Genomic DNA, 23,664 nt, shown 5'->3' on the forward strand with positions numbered 1-23,664 from the left:
AGGCTGCAGTCCACGAGGTCGAAGAGAGTCGGACATGACGTAGTGACTAAAGAGCAGCAGCACACTAGCTGCCTTGTGACCCAAGTGAATTACAAATGACAGTGCCTTCACTTGTGTGTGATTTGGTCTGTTTTCTGCAGTTTCTCACCTTTGCTTTGCTTTGCCTTTGCCCACCAGGAACTAGGGGCCTCAACCTCCCAGAACCTTCCCTGCCCTCTCCTCCTTTAGGTCTTTGCATGTGCCCTCTTCTCAGCCTGGCGTGCTCCTCTCCCTCTCTCAAGGCCAACTCCTGCCGCGCCAGTTAAGAATTAGTTCAGCTATCCCTCTTTCTGGAATCAGATGCCCTGATGGGCTGGCCCCAGCTTGATTTAGGTAACTTTCTTCTCTACTCTTCTAGGATAACCTGCTTCCCTCCTCCAGGCCTCACTTCACTGTTTCAATCACTTCTTTACTTGTCTGCCTCGCATCTAAACTGTGAGTCTCCCAAGGACAAGAGCAAGTTCTGTGGTCATTACGTCCTCAGCTGGTTCTTAGTGTATTTCGTTGGCTGAATGGTTCATGAACAGGAAGAGATCAGACAGGGGCCTGGATGCAGCGAACACCCTGCACAGGGAAGGCAGAGACCAGAGGATATGCTGTAGACACAGGGACTTCCACTTTTCACAACAGCTACTGTGCAACTTCATCTAGTTGTCAATTAACTGTGTCGTGTTGCTCTCCAAGGTGCTTAATCAAACCCATCTCATTAATCCTCAAAAATCTTCCAAGGAGGCGAGAACGTAGAATTTATTTCTTTGTAGCATGAGGAAATGAGACATCAAAGGTGCTGAACCTGCTGCATTTGGATATTCATACAGTTAACTCCCCAGCTCCTGGGGGAGTGGTCCAGAATTCACTCCCCACCTCGAGCCTGCACCTCCCATTCTTTCTCTGACATCATCCTGACATGTCTCCCCCACCTCATCCCACCACCCACCTTCCCACTGCCATCTATTTGTGACTTGCCGTGTCACATCCAGGTTCACAGATGATTTTAGAAGTGGAAAGCCAGCAGTTTAACCAGAATCAAAAGGATTTGGATCATTTGCGTAATTGGGCTAGCCAGATGGTAAATGTAGTTCAAAGTACAAAAATGTAGAATAATTACAAGGAGAAAAAGTAACGCAGTTTATAGATGAGGGAAGTGATTTGGGAGAAAAACTCATTGAAATCATTATCTCGATGTGTTAGGAATGAAGGACAAATAGCACCACTCTGGGTAATAGAGCACGCAGAGTACCCTGGTGACTCCCCACCTGCTTGGAATGCAGGAGAGAGGGCATTTCCTGAAGCTAGGAAGGGAATGGATGGGGTGGAGAAGGGTCTGGGAGAAGCGATGGTGATTGGTCAGGCAGAAGAGCATTCATGTTCACCTTATTGGGTGCACGCCTCACGTGCTTCCATCTTAATTTGTGACCCTCAGTGAAAATCTGTGTCCCCCTGAGCTTCGATTTCCCATGTGGTAGCATGAATAGGCTAATGCCTGCTTTCCTGATGCTTTGAAGAATATATGAGATCTTGGATGTGAGAAATACATGCACATTGTTCTGGAAACTGAGAAAGTTCACTCTTATGAATATTAATACTATATTCGCAATGCCAAAAAAAGAGTCCAGTGCTTTCAATGAAGGGAAGTTGGGAATGGATTGTTTACTAATATGATAGGCTGAACAATGACCTCCTAAGGTATCCATGTCCTAATCCTAAGAGCCTGTGAATGTTAACATTTATGGGACTTTGTAGATGTGGTTAAATTACAGATCTGGCATTAGGGAGATTGTCCTGCATTATTCAGGTATAGATTAAATGCAATCACAAATGTTTTTTTTTAAAGAGGGAGACTAAGGCAGATTGACATAAAAGAATGTAACGTAACCACAGAGGCAGAAATAGGAGTGATGAGGCCATAAGCCAAGGAATGCCAGCAACCATCAGAAGCTGGCAGGGACAAGAGTAGGATTCTCTCCCAGGGCCTCTGGAGGGAGCACAGCATTTCCAGGACTTTGATTTCAGCCCAGTGAAACTGATTGTAGACTTCTAGCTTCTATAACTCTGAGAGAATAAATAGCTGTTGCATTAAGACACCATGTTTGGGATAATTTTTTTACAGCCACCACAAGAAGTTAATATAAATAGAGAATCCAACCAGCGCAGAAAAGATCTGGATCAAGTCCAGCCTCTAATTTTCACTTCAGTGGCACCCTGGATCATCTAATTTTCTTCGTCTTTAAAATGGGATAATAGCATTTTCCATATGTGGATTGTTGGGAATACATAAAAGAGATTATGCAAGTACCTTAACTACTGTAGACACTTTAAAAACAATTGCTATGCTTAGTTTCGAGTTTTACATCAGGTGGTATTTAGTCAGTTCTCAGAGTTCCAGAGAAGCTGACAGGGCACAGTTTTGGAGAATGGAGGTAAGAGTCAATACTGTGGAGGCTGCCGGCAGTGTTAATATCCCCTGCACAGTGTGTTAGGAGAAGGCAGGACCATGGAATCAGAAAGAGGCTCAAGTCTGACTCCTATCCTAGAGAAGGTTAGGGTGGTAGGCAGAGCAATCCAGCAGAACCCAGGATTTGTGCAGGGAAGTCATTCTGGGCCTCTTGATCCCAGGTTTGACTGCCAGCTGAAGAACCTCAGGTAAGACTGCTGGGCCCAGAGCCTAGGTTTCTAAGGACAAATAATGCCAGGCCCTAAGATTTTGAAGTCAATGATATAAATCCTGCTTTCGTCAGAATGGGCCCAGGGACTGATACGGGTCTGGTCCAGGAACAATGACTGCCAGACTATTGGGGTCAGTGAAGGCTGCTTTGAAAAATGGGACCACCTGGTTAAGGAAGTCTGAGCTGGACTTAGATGCTTCTAGAGAGGGCCAGGGTTTGTACCACTTCAAGAAACAGCCAAGCTGATCAGTTCACACCTTGATCAAGAAGGAAAACCAGAATATAGAGCTGGCCACAGTCTTCAAAGATTTGAGTCTGAAGGACAAAGCAAGGTGACAGGAAGTGAGGCACAAGGTCAGGATCTGAAAAGATCAGCCATGTCCAGAAAGCTGGGTGCCAGATGGGTGCAAGCTAGCGGTTCTAGCTAAAACTGTAGCTGAAGGTAGGGCCTGAGGGACCCTAGGTGTGTGTGGGTGTGATGTTGGCTCTGATACGGGGAGGCTCTGATAGATAAATATGGAACCCAAAGACCAGAGGGATTTAGCAACTTGCTAAAGGATGTGGCATGTTAGAAACAGAGCTGGACCTAGACATTTTGTCCTTGGCCAAATTTTCCAGCTGATCAAATGTCACCTTTTTGTAGGTCTCAGAGACACTTTGCTCTTGCATTTGCAGAGCTTCAGTTCCAGATCCTGCCTCTGTTCTAATCAGCATTCACCGTGTAACAACTTTTGTGCTCTCTGATTACACCTCAAGTTTTTGACCATCATTTGAGGAAAGAATGAGCAGGGAGAAAGGGAGGATTCAGGAATAAAAAGTAATTAAACATAATAAGTCTGTTGAGATTAGCCATTAATTTGGATGTGAAATGTAAAATTGCCTTTAAAGTAATAAGGGATAATATTGAGCAATTGTAATATCCAGCCTGGGAAGTACCATGCTGATAATATTGCATAGGGCAGGATAATACATGTGGCAGTTCCCTGATTTTTGTAGAATTAATGATGTTGGTTTCATTTCACTGCTGATTTAAGATATACATTTCACAAATGGCACATTAAGGCAAATGTATCAAAATTGCACCAAAAGCGCTAAATAGTCGGGAAATGGCAGCCCCTTGAACTTAGCAATTTGATGATATCTTATGTTTAATGCTTAATCAGTAGATATTTATAACTGTTTATTTTAATGCCTTGAAGTCCCAGTTCAATAGAATTATCGGAACTATTGTAAGACAGGCTTTTTAGTATGCTGGGATAGCATTCTGATTTAGACAGTAGACTAGAAAAGAGACCAGATACTCTTAAAGAAAAGACACAGTATTTTTTTTTTTTAACAGAACAGAGGGCCTGGATTTTTCTTGTCATCCTGGAAGAGATGTGTTGTTTGGATTTCAGAGAATATATTGATACATAAAGCATATAATAAAGTGAGTTAAGACAATTTCATAACCAGGTTTGACACATACTATATTAACTCCAGACTTTTATCGTGATGGTGCCTGCTTCTGACCTAATGGTTTCTAGGAGAAGCAGTGGGATTGTACAGCTGAATTATTTCAGTGTTTTCAGGGTAAAACCATTCCTTCATTCATTGTTTGTTCTTTTATGCTATTTAATTTATCCTTTCATCCGATGTTTATTGAGTGCCTGCTCTCTGCCAGGCACTGTTTTGAATGTTGAGGATTCAGTAATTAAGAAAGAATCAGTAGTCTCTTAAATTCTGTATTATGGTCTTAAGATAGAGTATCATATGCCATAAGTTTTTTAAAATGGTTAAGGACTTGACAAGATTCTTAAGATCTCAGTGCAAAAGCAGAATGAATGTCTGCTTCAATTTTAATCTTCAGTTTCGTCTCTGTGTGTATGTATGTGGGTAGGAGTAGAGGAATTAATTATTAGACTGAAACACTCCAGATAGTAAATGTGTACACTTTGATTTTGTAGATTAAGTGTGCATTTTGTTTTCATTTCTGTATTTGTATTGTCTTCCACAGTAAATATTCATGGCTTAGCAAGATAAGAAAAGGAAATGGGTATCCAGAATGATTACTGGTTATATAACTGACCAGCATGGATGAGTAGAGGATTTTTAGGAGGTTAGCTAAGGTACAGAGGAAACTTTGTGTAAAACAGTAATGTATTTGGATCCTATGTTTATTGTGTTTTAAAGTCAAGAAGTCCTCTCCTTTCTTTGGCACATTCTTATCACTGACAAGAGCAATGATTTCTGACATGATGAAGGGATTTCACATTAGTGAAGGATTATTAAAAACTAGCCGCTTTTGGTAATTGATTATTTTGTGTGTGTTACCTTAATGATACTGTCTGAAGGATGAAATATCTTTTCTGCATTTGCCAAGGCAGCCTTCTGTAACCCTGGTGACACTGGGTTTTCCTCACTGCCTTTAATTACTCCATGCAGAAGCCCCTGTTTCATGTCTGAGTGTGCTTCACCCACAGTGAGGGGACCCAGCTGATGAACTAGCCCACAAGAGCTTCCAGAGCTAGTCATGGAATTTGGAAACCATTAGAAAGCCGGGCAATTTCATTATTCATTCACTTGAAATAATCCTGAGACTGCTTTCAGTGACATGGTTCCTTCAGCAAATAAAGATAAGCCAAATCCCTGGGCACTCAAAGAAGGAGAAGATTCTCTAAATTAATTCCAGGCTCAAATAATTCAGCAGTATTTGTAATATTCTGTGCATAAATTGGCAATTTGCTAGAGAGATCAGGAAATGATAAAGGCTTTCTTTCCCCTCCCCCTTCTCATCTTAACAACTGCTGAGGCAGCTATTGGGATAAAAGAAATGTTTTATCCTTAATAAATGTCCTATCGGGTAATGCGCTGATTAAGGATGTCCAAACAACATCCGCCCCTCCCCCTTCAAAGCAATTATTTTTCATCAGAGAGACTGAAATACTTGGGACGTAGAAGATGGTCTTAACATGTCTTTTTTTTGACACAAAGAAGTTTTATATGAAAAATAAATATATACCAACAATATCAAGAAATACAGAAATATTAGTGCTAAATTCCAGGGTTTCCTCTTGGCAACTGAAAGGTGTTTTAGTGGTTTTGTTTTGTGGTGATTTTTGAAAGATCATTCACTGATGTACTGCTGATCTAGATCCCAAATCCAGCCTTCAGTATCTCTGAAATCTCTTTTTGTCCTTTTCAGCCCCACTGCCATTTGTATGATTTGGATTCTTCTTGGGGAATCTTCATAAGAGTTACTTACTTGTGTGTCCCTCTCTCTCTGCATTTTGAGCTAACTGCAAACGTGACATGGGGAACCAGATATAGAAAATACCTACATGTTGCTGGCAAAGCTGGGCCTGGAGTACGTGGCTTAGATCTAAGGTTGGAATCAGTCTTCATCCTCCTTGCCCTCCGACTCTGGAGAAGGCAATGGCACCCCACTCCAGTACTCTTGCCTGGAAAATCCCATGGGTGGAGGAGCCTGGTAGGCTGCAGTCCATGGGGTTGGACAGAGTCAGACACGACTGAGCAACTGCACTTTCACTTTTCACTTTCATACATTGGAGAAGGAAATGGTAACCCACTCCAGTGTTCTTGCCTGGAGAATCCCAGGGACGGCAGAGCCTGATGGGCTGCCATCTATGGAATTGCACAGAGTTGGACACGACTGAAGTGACTTAGCAGCAGCAGCAGCCCTCTAAGTCTGTATCTGGAGACCTCCTGGAGTCAAGGTCACAGTTACTCAGCTGGTCAGGGAGGGGTGAAGACAGTGTTATACTAATATCCTCCCCTTGCTTCTTCCCCACCCAAACAGGGGCAGAGGCAGGACTTGCCCTGATGGGCCCGACACTAGCGCGCTCACTCTCATTATGTAGATCCTGAAACAGAACCACAGATGGTCTGCACTCCACTCCCCACATTCATTCCCAGTCCCGAGGATCAGATCACGCACCCCTTCTCTTACTAGAAATGGCAATAGAGAGGGATGAAGGGGCTAATGCTACCCTCCTGTCCTTTGAAAGAGGGTGAGGGGCTCCACTGTGTGGAATCGCTTCAGCTTGATCCATACACCCACCTACCTGGCCCTTGGATGTCTGACATCATGTGTCTAAAACACAGAACTGGTCCTGCTACTCTTCTGCTTTCTAGTCTTCCAGGTTAGCCTGGTTTTAAGCCCATTCATGATGTGCCCGCCATCTACTCCCCTGATCCATAGCTACACTCCGGCCATGCGCAGCTGTTTGTTGGTAGGACCTTAGAGCCTGTGCTCTCCCAGCCCTGAAGCTTTCCTCTAATTCATGCCCCATTGTGCTGGGGGTGGGTGCCCTTCCTCTCAGAGAGCCAGGCATCTGCATTTATTTTACATCCATTGTGTTTCTTAACCACAGCGTATTTTCACTGGCAGTATACTTTTCCATATCTCCAACTAGACATGTGAGATGTCATATTTGGTACACAGTAGAGGTTCATTAACTTATAGTTGAGTATGTAAATGAATGCACATTTGGAGAAAAAGAGCAATTAGCCTTACATCGAATCCATCTGAAAGGAGGTTATCAAACTGATTTCTTGTTGCATTTTGCTTTTTTGTTTTCACAGAAATAAATACTCCCTAATGCAGTTCTTCATTGTTTTAAAGATACCCTTAAAATAGCCCTGAGGTTTGTTATTGTGATCACTGAAATCAGAATAAGAGGCTTCACCTCATCTTGGCTCCTTTGTAATAAGCTGCATGAGTTCTTCATCCAGTACTTAGGTTGCAGGGACTGGTTTTACTTGCATGACATTTTATCTTCTTGGATGCAGAATCAAATAGGAGAACATGGGCTGTGGGCCAGGTTTGTACTGATAATTAGCAATAGATGAAAGATTTTTTTTTTTTTTAATATAAGAGAAGGACAAATGAATGTATCTTTGTATTGGCTGTAATAGGAATTTTCCCCTATTATTAAATGTATTCTTTTCAGTTATAGAGAGCCCTTCTTTGATGTCTCTGACTCACTAATATTGGGGTAACAATGGCTGTGATTTATTCTTAAGGACTTAAAGGAAAAAGAAGACAGCCGCAGGTGTATTTCACTTTCATCCTGCCCAGAGAGTCTCTGCTCAGTGTTCAGGCTTGTGGTCCCGGAGGTTTCTATGGAGCGTGGCTGCTGGAGGGCTCATGGTGACAAAGGTCATTCCCTATTAGTGCCTTGCACCAGTGAACATGGGCCCCTCCCACACCCTCTGATCGCATAGAAAGGCCACCATTTTCTGTTTCCAGAATCACAGTCTCCAAAGAAAGAAAGAAAACTTCTCCCAGCAGATTTTGTTTGGAAGAAAATGGTTTCAGGGACCAGGAAAGAAAAAAAAAAAAAAAAATCCTTTCTCTTTCCATAAGCAAGTTAAAAGGAAGATTTTTTTTTTTTTTTGCTTTGCTTTATTTTCTGTTAAGGCTGAGCTGATAAAAGTCCTGAAATGAGAAAATCAGGGGGGCAGCAGTTATAAGCGCTTGTCTAATGATGTCTTTTTCTGTCTCCTCAAGAGTGAGTTTAAGCTTCTTACTGACCATTTCAGTGTTCTTGGGGTTACTCGCTGTATCACACACTAAACCTTTTAAATACTTCGTTTACAAAATTATTCATCTCCAGCAGGCTAGACAGTTTTAAAAGGTTGGCCTCTTAAGGAGCCGTCTGGGTAGAAGATGAAGCTGTGTACATCCTTATGAAATATTCCATAAATCTCAGTATTTCAATAGGTGCTAAGGACACTGGTAAGTAACAGTGATATCAAGGCAGTATAATGACTGGGTTTTCAGAAATGGCCCTGGAAGCTGGCAGCCCCAGTGCCATTGTTTTTCTGCTTTGAAGCAAGATTTTGCACTCCAAAAATTGTTTCACATTTACACAGACAGTTGACTATTTAAACTAGCAAATTTAAGGGACTACCATTCACATTGGTAAGATGTGTTGACTTTGTTGGTAGCCCAGGGTGACATGGGGACAACTAAACATATCAAGGCCTTTATTTAAAATAATATATGGGGTCTTCCTTGGTGATCCAGTGGTTAGGTTAAGGCTCCGTGCTTCCATGCAGGAGACACAGGTTTAGTACTTGGTCGGGGAGCTAAGATGCCATGTGCTGCATTGTGTGGTCAAAAAAAATTTATTTGAAAAGTTTTTAAAAGACATATTATTTGCTAAAAAAATTTAAAAATAACATATGATTTTGTCTATTAATTCAGTGATACCACATTTTGTTTTTCCCAGCCAATTAATACTACCCTTCCCCCTGCCCATGGCACTACCACACACACACAACTTTTGAACACAGTTTAAATCTTGGGTCGCAGAAATGCTGTCTGGATGACTTTAACCAAGTTAGTTCACCTTTATGGATATCAGATTTCTGTTCTGTAAAATAAGGAATAGAAGCATTTCCCTTAAAAGAAATACATGAAATTATGCATATAAAGCATTTAGTAATTTACTGATGTAAAAAAACCTAAATATGTGTATTTACCAAAATAATGAATTAATGCAAAGCTGTTGGCTGGTGAATGAATCTTTGCTGTGGGCCCATTATTCTGTATTGATAAGCATGCACAAATTATGAAAGGCTATAGATTTTTGCTGTAATGTCAGGAACTGGAAAATCTTAAAAAGATTTTTGGAGTGAGTCTGTTTTTTATAGACTTTATTGGAACCTAGCTTTCTGTGCTAGGTAATAGGAAAGTCCGATTAAAGAACTCTCTGTTTGTCCTTAAAAGGATTTTATAGTAGGGTAGAAAGAGGAAGCTAAATGTTCTAGTTTTTAGTATATTTGCCATCTCCCTAGGTTATGACCCCCTTGTGTAGGAACTACGTTAGTTTTACATATTTTTATTCCTTAGTAAATATAATCTGATTATAAAAGATTGAAAGATTACTGACATAAATATAGTACAAAACCTAGACAGATGGATGCACTATATTCTGCCAATTGGAATGAGGAGCTAACATTTGTCTCCAGACAAAACTGCAAACCACAAAGTCCATGGCAGTGTATTTGGTTCATCTGAGCAAGGGCATGAATTGGTTTCAGCTCTTCTACCAACTAGTTCTGTTGTCTTGGGCAGGCACTTCCATTTCAGTGGGATTTGATTTCCTTCTTTGCAATTGAGCTTAGGACAGCAAAGGTTGGCTGAAGTTTTGTGGGCCAGCTGATTCTAGGCCCTGGGACCTAAAGGTGGAAGAGACTCAAGCCTTGCCTTTGATTGCCACCTTTGGAGAAGAGGTAGACCTGTACATCCCAATTGTGTGTTAGTTGCTCAGTCGTGTCTGATTCTTTGTGATCCCGTGGCTCCTCTGTCCATGGAACTCTCCAGGCAGGAATACTGGAGTGGGTAGCCATTCTCTTCTCCAGGGGATCTTTCCAACCCAGGATCAAACCCGGGTCTCCTGCATTGCAGGCAGATTGTTTACTAGCTGAGTCACCAAGGAAGCCTGAATGTGCCAAATGCAAAAAGAAAATTATTGCAAGACACACAGAGTAGGACAGGTTTTAGTCTAAAAAAAAAATAAATGATCAGAGCAGTATAATAGAGGAGGAAATGCCCAGGCAGAATTTTGAATGGAGATAGTTGTCAGACACAGGAAGTTAAACAGATGGAATGGAGTAATGGAAAGAGCACCAGGCATTCTGGGTAGAGAGAGAACATGTACAAAATCAGAAGAGATATAGTATGTTAAGATCAAATTATAAGCAGGACTGTTTTGTCAAGAGCTTCATGAGAGTGGGGGACATTGTTTTACACAGAGATACAGCTCCAGTTCCTAGAATAAGGTCTGGGACATGATACTCAATAAACTAAAAAATGATAGAGTAGATAAATCAGCATAATACAGGAAATGGATGTTTTTCTCTATATGTCCAAGGACCACATCAAAATTCTGTGCCTGTGCTCAGTTGTTTGTCACATCTCACAAGTAAATCATGCATTCTTCACCAGCAAAAAGCACTTGGAAGGCCTTCAGTAAACACACGACAGTTGAATAATCGGTTCAACTGTGAGTCACTGCTTAAAACCTTTAGAGAAGGTCTAACTTGGCACTGCCCATATCTAGTAATCCTGAACTTAACATGCCTCCCTTGTTGACGGGCATCACAGATCAAGAGGGTTAATTCTCATGATTGTCCTGGGAAGCCTGTTAGTGAAGGCAACACAGCATCTGCAAGAGACTTGCCTGGGTTTCATAAGGAGGAGAAAAAGGGTTAGGGAAAAATTCATTGACGATTAAATAACATCCCATACACTATAATGAGGGCCTGAGCAAAGGCAGATACCTGTGGTTAAAGAAAATCACAGCTCCTACCCTCCCAGCACAATTGTGGGCGTCGGGGACCTTCCTGCTTCATTATTCTGAGAATAGCATTATCAGGGAATTGCCAAGATTTGAGCTTCAAAATCAATATGTGCTGAGAATTACACGGCAGGAAAGCCAGAAACTATAATACTTTGAACACTGTTTTTATAGTCAATTTTGACAAAGTCCATGAAGTCAAACTCAAGGACACGTTTTCAGCCATGACACTTGTTAGCTGATGTAGGTGTGGGTTTCTTCATTTTTTTTCCCCCTTCATTTCTTTTAGAGGCCTGAGATGAGTATATACCATTGGCCAAGCACTGTTCTAGTTCTGTGGTATGTTCAGTGCTGTGGATCTGGGTGTCAAGGAGCATACAGTGGTGGTAGTTGAGGAGAATTCCAGCCACTCAGCCAAAATGCATAACTCAAGAGAAAGCAGAGTGAACTTCTTTCTCCTGTAGTAGCCCTGGGCAGTTGATCTGATTGGCAGGCATCTCTTTCCCATGAGCCGTTCAGGAATATAGGCTAAGGAAAGTCCCACCATTTCCTGTAAATAGGTCCAAGGCCTTCCTGGTGCTGGTTTCCATTCCAGAAAAGTAAAAAAGGCCAAGGGAAGAGTGTCTATAAGTGGTCTTTATGAACAAGACCTGAAAATGGCCCTTTTCATTTCTATTGATACTTTTGGTCCATAGGCTAGAACCAGTCAGAAGCCCACACCTAGCTGCAAGGCAGGCTGGTAAATGTGGCCCAGTGGAGGGGTACAGGTTGTAGTCTCTACCATAGCAGACTACATGAGAAGATAAGTTAGATTCAGAACCCATGGTAATATAAGAGAAAGGAGGACCATGTGCATTTATTGGCTGCTGGGTGATAAGCCCCTCGCTTTACACTGCCCCATGAATTACAGCACGTTGTCCTCCAAGTAACTTCAAATTATATATTAAGTTATTTTACAAAAGAAGAAGTGGAGATGTGGAGCATTTTAAGTGACTTTTGATGGTGTTTATTTGAAGCTACAGGTAGAGAATGAAAGGAAGATTTGATGCAGTCCCTGTGTCTATGATTTGCAGGGCAAATGTTTTCACTGGTCAGGAGTAACAATGCAGTAAATACTATTCTGCATCTCTCAAGACAGGGTTTTCATCTGGAGATCATCTGCCCAGGTTCACCATTAGCACATTTTGGTGATACGTGACTTCCAGTAACAGTTTCGTGGATAACACGCCTCTAAGGCATGGAACGGAGAGTCATTCACTTGTTTGACCATCTATCCACCTTTCCTTCATTGGTCTATTTGTTCATTTGTTCATTTTTTCTTTTATCAAACATATCTAATATTTACTGTGCACATTGAATGTGCTTAGCACTATGTTAGGTATTTGGAATACACAGGATAAGTGTGGTGCCTTGCCTTTGACAAGTTCACTTTGTAGCCAGGCAGTCAGACAGAGAAAACAATAATTAAAATGTTGTAAGATTTTGAAAAGGACATGGGGCAGAAAATGCATTTGGACTGAGAAAAGGGAAAACTGATTCTTCCAAAAAAGGGTCCAAAAGAGAGGATGCACAAAAAAGGAATACATAGATTTGGGGAAATGGAAAGTTCCCCCAAATTAAAGAAGCAACAGGCAGAACATTACAGGTAGAGGAAATGGCACAGATAAAGGAAAAGAGGCATGTGAAAATGAGGTATGTTCAAGACTGGTTTAAAAAACAAAAGCCACGAGGTAAATGACTGTGGGGAGTGGCAGGAGATGTGCGTGGATTGGATCTGAATGTTAAGAATGTTCATCTGTTTCAGTGATGAGTTGGGGTCCAGGTGGTTGTCAAGGTTGGTCTGTACCCTTGGTATGCAGGATGTCACCACCACTCCCACTGTTTATGTCACATAATAGGCAGTGCCAGGATCCATCTGCCCCAGTGGACCTCTCCAGAGTCTGAAAGAAGACATGACCTCTGCAAGGAGTAAATTTCTAGTGCATCAAAAACTGGAATTGCCTTGTCCAGCAGGCAAGCCTGACATGCAGAATGAGTCCTAGAGGTCAGACATTGGACAGATGCAAGATCCAAGGAGACAGCAGCAGAGAAGGGACAAGGGAGGCGGGGAACCAGGGCTTTGGGTATGAGCTTGCTTGACCGCCCCCCATTCCTGGCATTCTTCCTCCTTCCCAAAAACGTGTATGTGCACACACATGGATTGTGATTCTTCTACCTAGTGAGAGCTTAGAATTTTTAGAATTTTATTAGCTTAGTTATAAGGGAGAAAACACAGACTTGGGGGCCAAAAAGTGTTGGAAAAACTACTGTGCATGTCAGGATGTGTGGGAGAGATGCACCATTAACCGGTAATCCTCTATGGAATTTTTCCAAGTATGTCTCAGCTGTTATATTCATTCACAGTGATTTCAGGGACCACTCATAATTACACCAAGTAAGGCAGTCTTTAAGAATGATTAAAGTAAAAATAATAAAAATAAACATGAAGGTATTAATGCATCATGGCTGATCAGTCATATCTTTTCCATTTAGCGGGTAGATAATTAGCACTGTTAACAGGTGGGATGGCTCAAATGTAAACTAGAGTAGCTCAGTCGAAGGAACCTCAGAGCACCCACTTTAGGACTCTCACAGCTGACAACCCATTTCAACTCACAGCTTACAACCCACTCTCACAGTGACAACCCATTTCAAGTCAATTTAGTAAGTATTTATTGAGTATCTACTAAGCACATGAATTGCGCTGCCAGAGTAACAGTGATCAAAGGATGCTGATCTGAATGAAATTCTGCTTGAAGTTTTTTCCAGTTGGTTAATTATGTTTAGAATTGTGGCTCTAGGGGATGACAAATGGAGACAGTCTAAGAACATAGTTCTGTTTAGATGTGTTTTGAAATGCTTTGTGAGACTTTAGGCTCTTTTATAATGAAAAGCAGGTTAAAATTTGCTTGAAGAATGGCTGGAAGGTTCATGACCTTTAGTATTAAAATATTTGGCAGAAATTAGGAGTCATAATAAGTGACTCCAAAAATTTTAAATGGATTGGGAAAAATGAAGTTACATAGATGAATTATTTAAGCATGATGAAGCAGCCAGCAAGGGGTTGTATGTAGACCTGAGGAGTTACATGCATGTTACTCTTGTCATTGTGAATGTCCTTGTATTTTTCTTCCTCCTGTTTTTACTTTTTTCTTAAGAAGTAAGAATAAGGAAATTGTAAGGGCCAATAGGTCCTGAGATGGTACGTGTTCTGAGCATCTCCTTTAGAAATGCGGGCACCTCCTGTAGCTCCCTGATGTCTATCTCCCTCCACCCCCACCCTAGGAAAGAGCCTTGGCCCTTTTTCCACTCCAGAGGAATCCCTTTCTGTCTCTCTGCCTTTGCCCAAGCAAAGTCCTTTATGACCCCTTTGCCCAGAGTTAGAAGATTAAAGGCAGAAGGAAAGGACCTGAAAATGCTTTTGTCTCCAAGATGCTCTGAATCCCCGAAGGGGGAAAACTGTAAAGATGCTTTTAACTCTTAGAAAAAGTTCAGGGAAAGTTTGAAGGTTGCTTTTTTCTAAGACCTTGGAGTTGGGCTTTAATAATTTCAACCATAAATCTATAACCATTTACTTGTGATATCTTTTTCACATCCAGTACCTAGAAAAAAATATATGAAGTGATGCATATATACACATATGAAAAGATCATACAAGTGAAACTAGCTCCCGCAAACCTAAGACTATATGGCTGTCATAACTCAAGCAGACTCTTCTATGAAATTTTGTAACTTTAATGTAAGATTGAGAAATAGGAATTAGGGGAAATTACTTGACTGAGACTGAAGGCATTAACAAGCCGTAGATAGCTCTTGAAAATATGGGCTTTCCTTCAGCTGGTCTTAGAATGCAGGGGGATTAATAATGTAGCTTGGGCCTCGCTGCAGAAGGGATAAACACTGGGTGTTTGAAGCTCTGCAAGTTAGAGGAACAGCCCCATGGCTTCCTTTCCATGGCAGAACCCAGCCAAGAGCTCATAGCACGGAGAGAAGAGAAGTGAAGTTGCTTATTCGTGTCCAACTCTTTGCAGTCCCATGAGCTGTGGCCTGCCAGGTTTCTCTGTCCATGGGATTTTCCAGGCAAGAATACCAGAGTAGGTTGCCATTTCCTGCTCCAGAGGATCTTCCCAACCCAGGGAGTGAGCCCAGGTCTCCTGCATGGCAGGAAGACTCTTTATCGGCTGAGCCAGAGGGAAGTCATAGTAAGAAGAGTAAGGCCCTAATTCCCAGGATAGGATCTGGCAAGGGCTAGATGGACTCGGAAAGACCCTCTATGTAAATGGTGACATTCCCATTTCCAGTGAGAAACACTGTGCAGCTGCCGAGCAAGTTAGCAATACAGTCCTATCCTCAGGGCCAGGTTTGCAGACAGATAGTAACTCAGTTATTCTCTGGATGTCCAGGCCCTGTTCTAAGCTATTAATTAGGTCTATGGCCAGATGACCAATTCGAGGCCCTACATTCTAGTGAGACTGATGATCTATTTTCTGCTCTGGGTGATAGACTTGAGACTTGATAGGCTAGAACCTGGGATGTTTCATATGCATGTCTTATTTCTCGATTAGAGGAGGACTGAAGAAGGCCGGAGAAGGCTGACAAAGGTCATAGCCATATAGAACAGTTTATTTCTCAGGGCTTTATTCCTGCTCTTCTTCCTCCTTCCCCTTGTTACATGGAATATTTGTGTATTTCTTTTGGCTGTTGTGCAACACATACTGTGTTGATTAATAGTTGGCAAGAAACACAAAGCAGTTAAGTTCATGAGTATAGTACACTTATATGGAGCACCTAATCTGGGTCAGGAGATACAATGGTGAATGAGATAATATCTGCCGGATTTCTATATTGCACCCTCAGTTTTCTTTCTTAATATACCTACTGTGCTAGTGGTTACATACACAGAAAAGATAAATGCACGTGTAACAGTTGTCCATTATTTAATATATTTGGATGTGCACAGCTCAGATAACCGTACCAGGAGGTACAAGAAGACACAAGGTCTGCATTTATCTTAAATAAGGCCTTTCCCAGAACAACAGTCAATCCCCGAGGGAAGGTCGATATAATTAACCAAACGTTGATAACAATAGTAATCTCTGTAGTTTAATCACATACATTGAATCTGCAATGGTAAACTCCATGTAATGACTGAAATTTTAATTTCCATAGTACTATCATATCCATCCTTCATTTTCCAAGCCCATCCTCCTCAGCTCATTCTAGCCTATGTTCATCATTCTTACCTTTCACTAGTTAATTTGTAACATTAGAGGCAATGTTGTCTAGTGGAAGAAACAGTGGACATGCAGTCAGAAAACCTGAGTTTGGGTCTTGGTGCCTGTATTATTTGTGACTTTGGTCCAGGCTTTCCTGATGGCTCATACAAGGATGAATCTGCCCACAGTGCAAGAGACCCGGGTTTGATCCCTGGGTTAGGATGATGTCCTAGAGAAGGGAATGGCTGCCCACTCTAGTGTTCTTGCCTGGAGAATTCCATGGACAGAGGAAGCTGGTGGGCTGAAGACTATGGGTCACAAAAAGTCAGCCACGATGGAGCCACTAACACTCTCCCTTTCACTGGTCTGGCTACCATCTTCTGAGCCTGAGTTTTCCTCATCTGTAATGATTCTGGCATTTTAGGGTTGGTGAGTCCAATCAGATGATGCGTGAAAATTGCTTAAGAGTGGAGCTGTTTTTCCAAACCACCTTGCACTGTGTATGGCACTTGGTAGACAATCGATAAATGTGTGCAGTAAAACCATTATTTGTCATATGTCCTGTATGAGATTCAAATTTGCCTTTTTGAGTGTATTCTTCTTTGATTTATTACATTTCAACTTTTTATAAATGTCTTGTCTCCCTAATCAGATTCTCTGCTCCTTAGGGAAGTGCCTTTTCCTTTTATTTGTTTTGTCCCTCTTTCTCCCTGCTCCCAGGTCTTATCACAGTGTAGAGGTTTAAGAAATGCTCAGTAAATAGTAAAATAGTGCTTCTAATTTCTTTTCTACCACCAATTAATACATATTTGTCATCAGTATGAATGATGTCACTGCTAGCATGCCTAGCATGTTTGATGGTGGGTGAGGTTTGCAGTGTGCCATAGACAAATGAAATTTAAAAACTGAATACTAGTTCAATTCAAAATAATCAGGGTCAAGAGACAAGAAAGCGTAAGCTTCTAGAATATACAGGCTGTTTCCTTTCTCATCTATGAATTCCGGGTGGAGGGACTGGTTCACAACAGCGGCTCCTTAAAAGTTTGCCAGTTGGATGGATGGATAAATTAATTAGTTAACTGACAAATGACTTGACAAACAGCAAAAGTCTTTGAGAATCAGACGGCAAAGAATTTATTAATAGAGTGTTGTTTTTTTTTTTTTTTTTCCTGAAGAGGAACCTAATTAGTCTGTTTGGATTCTTTCAGGATGAAATAATCTTTTGGGTAAATGAAAAAAGGGAATATCTCTCCAGGCAGGGAAAACAGAACAGGCAAAACTTGTCTTTAATTTTCTTATGTTGAAATCTAATCCAGTCTTTGAGATCTACATATAATTCATTTTAGTTTACTCAAAGTGTTTTCCGTACATGTGGTAGGAGCTTCTTAGATCAACCTGGTTTTCAGTTTTAACTCTACCTTTAGGAGGTAAAGTTAGCTTTGAATCTTTGAATAATTTGGAGAATTGCTCTGAGCCTTTACTTTTTCTGTAAAATGAAAATGATGATTAGAAACTTTCAAGGCTATTGTTGGGATCAAACTCATCAGTGCATGGGCAAATGTTTCATAAACTGTGAAGTGCTACTTAACACTAGTTATTTGGGCTATTATTTTTTCTTAGACTGTGTCCTATATACTCAAGACTATTAGGAAAATTATAATGAACACTTTTGCTTAGCTCATTAGCAGTAGGAAATAGGAGTGGCCTTATGAGAAAGAAAGAAAATCTTTCTGTTTCTTTATATAGAGCCCTGATGCTAAAAAGAAGCAAAGAAATTCTTTTGGTTGGATGATAAATGTAAGCAGGGGTAATTTATTTTCCAACTTAGCTTACTTCTGGGCTATTAAAAATAAGTCTCAGAGGTGGTTCGTGTTTAATTATAAAGCTTCCCTAAGAGAAGATAAGTCATCTTCCCCTGGGGAAACATTGCCTTTCATCTGGGCAGTACCTGCTTCCGCTCAACATATGTTCCTCATGTCAGGTCCTGAGCTGGGCACTTTGGGTATACTCCCATAGAAGAGGGACAATTTCTGCCCTCAAAGAATTCAAATCCAGTAGTGACAGGTGTCAGAAATGCCCACCACCACCATGGGATATTCTCTCTCATCCACATGTACGGGGAGGCTGGGTCCCTTGAGAAGAGAGAGTGGAGATGGAAACACCCAAAGAATTCTAACTCAGTGTTCTCCTATAAAGCTGCCACTTGCCACACATGGCAAGTTTAAAATTCAATTAATTTAAATGCATTTACATGAAAAATTCAATTCATCAGTTGCACTAGCCACATGTCCAATGCTCACAACCTTCATGTGGCCCACAGCTACCCTATCAAACAGCACAGAATATTTCCATTGTGTTAGAGGGTATGATGAGGAAGCTCCAGGAATCCAGTTCCTGTGCTTTCTCTAGGGGCCTAAGGACCTGATGGGATCCATGGTGTTTGTTTTCACTAGCTTTCTGTCCCTTCATCTTGATCTACCCTGGGATCAGAGTGATATGTTTTACTCTCAAATGGCAAGATTTCTCATTTAGAAGAAAAATCAGTCCTTAACTTCTTATGCAGTGAGAAAAAAAGAAAGTGTTCAGCATGACATAAAAAGAGCATCCTTGGGATTCTTCCCTGTGCCCTCCCTATCCCATGCCCCGTGTGTGCTATTGCTGTGTTGAATTCACCATTTTTCAGTTACAACTTGTAGTTTCATTCTCCGAGCCCTTTGCCTACCTCTTGCCCCTTCCCTCTTATCCACATTCTTTGTGTCCATCCTTCATGGCAGCTGTTAAATGTCTACTGACAGGGGCTTGCCTGGTGGTCCAATGGTTAAGAGTCCATCTTGCAATGAAGGGGATGCAGGTTCAATCCCTGGTTGGGGAACTAAGATCCTACATACTGTGGAACAACTAAACCCGTGTGCTGCAATTAGAGAGCCTGTACACCGCAACTAAGACTCGATGCAGCCAAATAAAAAAATAAACTGACTTTCAAAAAAAATGTCTACTGACAGTTGGTCTCTTCCTTCATTGTGCTTTAGAGCTTTGCTGTGGCATTTCCCATGTCCTACTGTAATGAACCTTTAATATGTCCCTCTTCCTCCTCGACGGAGAGCTCCTTGTGAGCAAGACCTCACTTAGTCACCTTTGTAGGCCATGCTTCTCATAAAAGACAAAGTTGACAGTGACCGTTTGTTTGAATGAATGGGTTCCCACATGAATGAATGAACTGCGATGCAAATGGGTGAACGAAAGAGTACACATGGGACTTCCCAGGCCAGATGAGAATGAAAGAGCCTTGTTAAAGCTTTTGGATCCCCAGACCAATTCTGTTCTTTTCTTGGCTATAGAATTCTACCTGACCTCTCAGTGTCCAGAGCCAAATGCCTTTGAACTTAGGGTGTTAACCCAAATACTAGGGCACTACCCCCCAAAATGAGTTAATCATACTAGGGAAAATGTAGGTCAGGAGATAAGGAAGCATACTGGCTTCTATTGAGACAGATGTTGCTAATAGGCCCTGTGTGTCCTCCTAATGAAGTGGACTATCAATTCTGCGCTGTGCACACTGCAGCAAGGGGGGACGCTGGCATTGTGATGAGTCTGCATGATTCTGTGAGCTTAGCGTTAAGGGGATTAAAATGCAAGCCATAAAATTGTGCTTACTGTGGTGGGTGCAGCAGACGTGATTCAATAATACACTAGGCGATTGTTATTTGAAAGTTTCAGATGGAAAGCACAGTGCTAAGGACTAAGACAGGTCTAAGTTTGAGTTTTGGCTGGCTCTGCTCTCATTTAATGAGGGACACTGAATAAATTACTTGACCCTTTCTTACCTGTAAAGCACCAGTAATAATAGCTCAACACCTGACATGGATTTGTGAAACCTACATGAGAAGACACACCACCATGTACAACATAGACTCCAGGAGGAAAGGAACTATTGTATATCAGGCACCTTCTGTGACCCAGGCCCTATACTAGATGCTGTATCACGGTTAATTCCCATCACAATCCTCAAAATGTAATGTGATCATTACCACAAAATGATGTCTCCTGTCTTAGACCATTCTCTGCATTTCTGACTTCTTTCAGACATTAGTTAATTTCCCAGGTGGAACTTCAGTAAATCCTCATAATAGGTAAACTAGTTCATAACATCCTCCACTTAATTATGATGAGCTGACTCACTCGAAAAGACTTTCATGCTGAGAAAGATTGAAGGCAAAAGAAGAAGAGGGCGGCAGAGGATGAGATGGTTGGATGGCATCACCGACTCAATGGACATGAGTTTGGGCAAACTCCAGGAGATAGTGAAGGACAGGGAAGCCTGGCGTGCTGCAGTCCATGGGGTCGCAGAATTACTTAGCAACTGAACAGCAACAGCAAAACTGTGATGAGAGAGACGTTCAGAGAAATTACGTATCTTGTCCAGAGGCAGAGATTAAATGGCAGAGCAAGAGTCTAACCCAACATTACAACTACAACTGAGACTTGCCCCACTCACTCAGTTGGCTATAGTTGTGTGCAAGGTAGCACTTCTAATATTATGCCCTGATCTCTGGAATCTGTGCTATGATGAGATGCCAGTCTAGTGATTGCATTATGTTATGTGCATAGTTTACATTAAGAAGGAAGATTTTCCAGGTGGGGATGATCTAATCACTCAAGCCCTTAAAAGCAGAGAGAGTTCTGCTTTTAAGGTAAGATTTTAAGATTTCTGCTTTAGAAAAGGAGTCAGAGAGGTTCAAATCATGAGGGCAATTTACTGTGCTGCTGCTGTCTTAGAGATGGAGAAGGGCCCCTAAAAGGTATTGGTATGAGCTTGAAGAGCCGTGAGTGGCACTAGCTCACAGCTGTAACTACAGAGAACCAAATTCTGCCAACAACCTGATTGTGTTTGGAGGTGGGTTCTGCTCTAGAGCCCCAGATGAGAACACCTCTGGCCAGCACCTTGATTTTGGCCTGGCCAGACCCTGAGCCAAGAAGCCCGTTGAGCCTGCCTGAGCTGTGAACTCAAACAGGTGTGAGGTTAAGCTGCCAAATTTGCGATAACTTGTTACTCAGCAACAGGAAACTAATACAAATGCTTTAGATTAGTTTCTGTTCATTAATAGCGTCTATCTGATGAGGTTATGACGTGAAAAAAAGTATAAAGCACTTAGCACTATTCTTCACATTTTGTTGTTGTTATTTAGTTGATAAGTCGTGTCTGACTCTTTTGTGGCCCTGTGACTGTAGCATGCCGTGCTCCTGTGTCCTCCACTATCTCCCGGAGTTTTCTCAAGTTCATGTCCATTGAGTTGGTGATGCTATTCAACCATCTCATCCTCTGCCACCCGCTTCTCCTTTTGCCTTCAGTCTTGCCCAGCATCAGAGTCTTTTCCAATGAGCCAGTTTCTTGACATTTAGGAAGAACTTAAAAATTGTTCTTCCTTTTACCATTGCACTGATTTTACAGATTGGGAAACTGACATTAAATAGGTTAAATAGCATGCCCAAGGCTATAGAACTGGTGGGAGTGATGGTGAGAATCTGCAAGAAGGGCTGCCTCTTAAAAAAGTGTGTTCTTTGTCCATAGACCAGTGATTTTTAACCAGGAATGCATGTTGGAATTATTGGCAGAACTTGCTGAAATACCAGTTCTTATGTCCTGATTAGTTATTATGATTCAAGGTCTTGGGTGATCTTGGGTAGCTGTCTTTTGTAATAAAAAACTTTGTGGACACTTTTAATGTATACACCTGTAGAGTTATTGCCCTAGACTATGAGCTTCTTGAGTTAGGGACCTGTTTTTTTTTTTTTTTTTTAATTAAAGTATAGTTGATTTATATCATTGTGTTAGTTTCAGGTATACAGAAAAGTGATTCATATATATATGTGTGTGTGTGTGTTTCAGATTCTTTTCCACTATAGATTACTATAAGATATTGAATATAATTTCCTGTGCTATACAGTAGGTCCTTGTACTTTATCTATTTTATGTATACTAGTATGTATCTCTTAATCCCAAACTGCTGATTTATCCCTTTCTTGATCCTTTCTGCTCGTGTAATCACAAGTTTGTTTTCTGTGTCAGGAGTCTGTTTGTATTTTGTAGATAAGTTAATTTGTATTTTTTTAAAGATTCTATATATGTGATATATAATATGTGACTTCCCTGATGGCTCAGATGGTAAAGCATCTGCCTACAATGCGGGAGACCCAGGTTCGATCCCTGGGTCAGGAAGATTCCCTGGGTCGGGAAGATTCCCTGGAGAAGGAAATGGCAACCCACTCCAGTATTCTTGCCTGGAAAATCCCATGGATGGAGGAGCCTGCTTGGTTACTGTGCATGGGGTTGCAAAGAGTCGGACACGACTGAGCGACTTCACTATCTATCTATCCACTATATAATATTTGTCTGTCAAATTAGTTTTTGTCTTTTCCAGATACATGCCCAGAGAGTTTGCAGAATCATATGGTACTTCTTTTTAGGTTTTTAAGGAGCCTTCATATTGTTATCCGTAGTGGCGTACCAATTTATGTTGCCACCAACTATGTAGGAGGATTTTCTTTCCTCCACACCCAGTTAGGGGCCTTTTTAATCATCATCATCACAAAAGGACCTGGACTTGTAGATACATGGATATATATGCTACATATTATCCTTCCAATGGATTGCTGGGACTTTACTGTTTCAGCTAAGGTCCCATTGACCTTGCAGTGGTTGTGGGTGAAAATGCTTCCCTACCTTTCTCCTAAATCATCCAATCTTGGTGACTAACATGAGCCCAACATTTAATGTATCTGACAACTCTCAGCCCTTAGGGGTAAGCCTCCCTGGGCCCTACCTCCACACTTACATCCATGTCTATAGTTTTTTTTTTTTTTTCTCTTAGTCCATGGAGGAGGCCTTGCCACTCATCTGACAGCAGCAGGTTTAAATAAGTTTAAGAATAGGAGCAGGAGCTTGCAGCTGTATTGCTGCGATGGGCAAAGCCGCCTTGAGCTGGCAGAGCTGTTGGAGAAGGGCAGTGAAATGCAGTGGGGAGCAGGAGCAGGGTAAGCCCAAGAGGGAGCCCAACTTGGAGTGCTGGCACTTGGCTTTTCATTTCAGGCTCAGAAGTGGGTGCCAGTGTCTTTCAGTTTCTCCTACTCAGTTTTACCTTTAAAACAGTTCCCTTTTCTCCAGACAGCCCACACAGTCCTGTTAGTAATAAATCATGCAATGAACACCTTCAAGGAGACAAAGGAAGGCCACTCCACCTCCTCAGAGGCATTGACTGCCTGCTGAATGTTTGACTGGACATGGTCGTGATAATGACAGTCTCATTCTAAAAAATTTATACGGCTCCTGCTGTCTTTCCAAAGAAACCACACTCTGCTGTCAAATTCGTTTCTAGTGCTTCTGGGGAGCTGAATGCC

At 41.6% G+C, this 23,664-nt stretch overlaps 1 protein-coding gene and 1 non-coding gene across 2 annotated transcripts in view; both read left to right on the forward strand.

Annotated features, from left to right (window-relative positions):
* The window catches only part of DAB1 (DAB adaptor protein 1), a 296,632-nt gene that overhangs the window by 37,474 nt on the left and 235,494 nt on the right, over positions 1 to 23,664 (forward strand). The gene's annotated exons all lie outside the window — the stretch shown is intronic.
* On the forward strand, positions 22,415 to 22,487 carry TRNAC-ACA (transfer RNA cysteine (anticodon ACA)). Its single transcript has one exon. It is a non-coding gene; the product is annotated as a tRNA-Cys (tRNA).

This window comes from Budorcas taxicolor, chromosome 3, assembly GCF_023091745.1.
Source record: "Budorcas taxicolor isolate Tak-1 chromosome 3, Takin1.1, whole genome shotgun sequence".
Lineage (NCBI taxonomy): Eukaryota > Metazoa > Chordata > Mammalia > Artiodactyla > Bovidae > Budorcas > Budorcas taxicolor.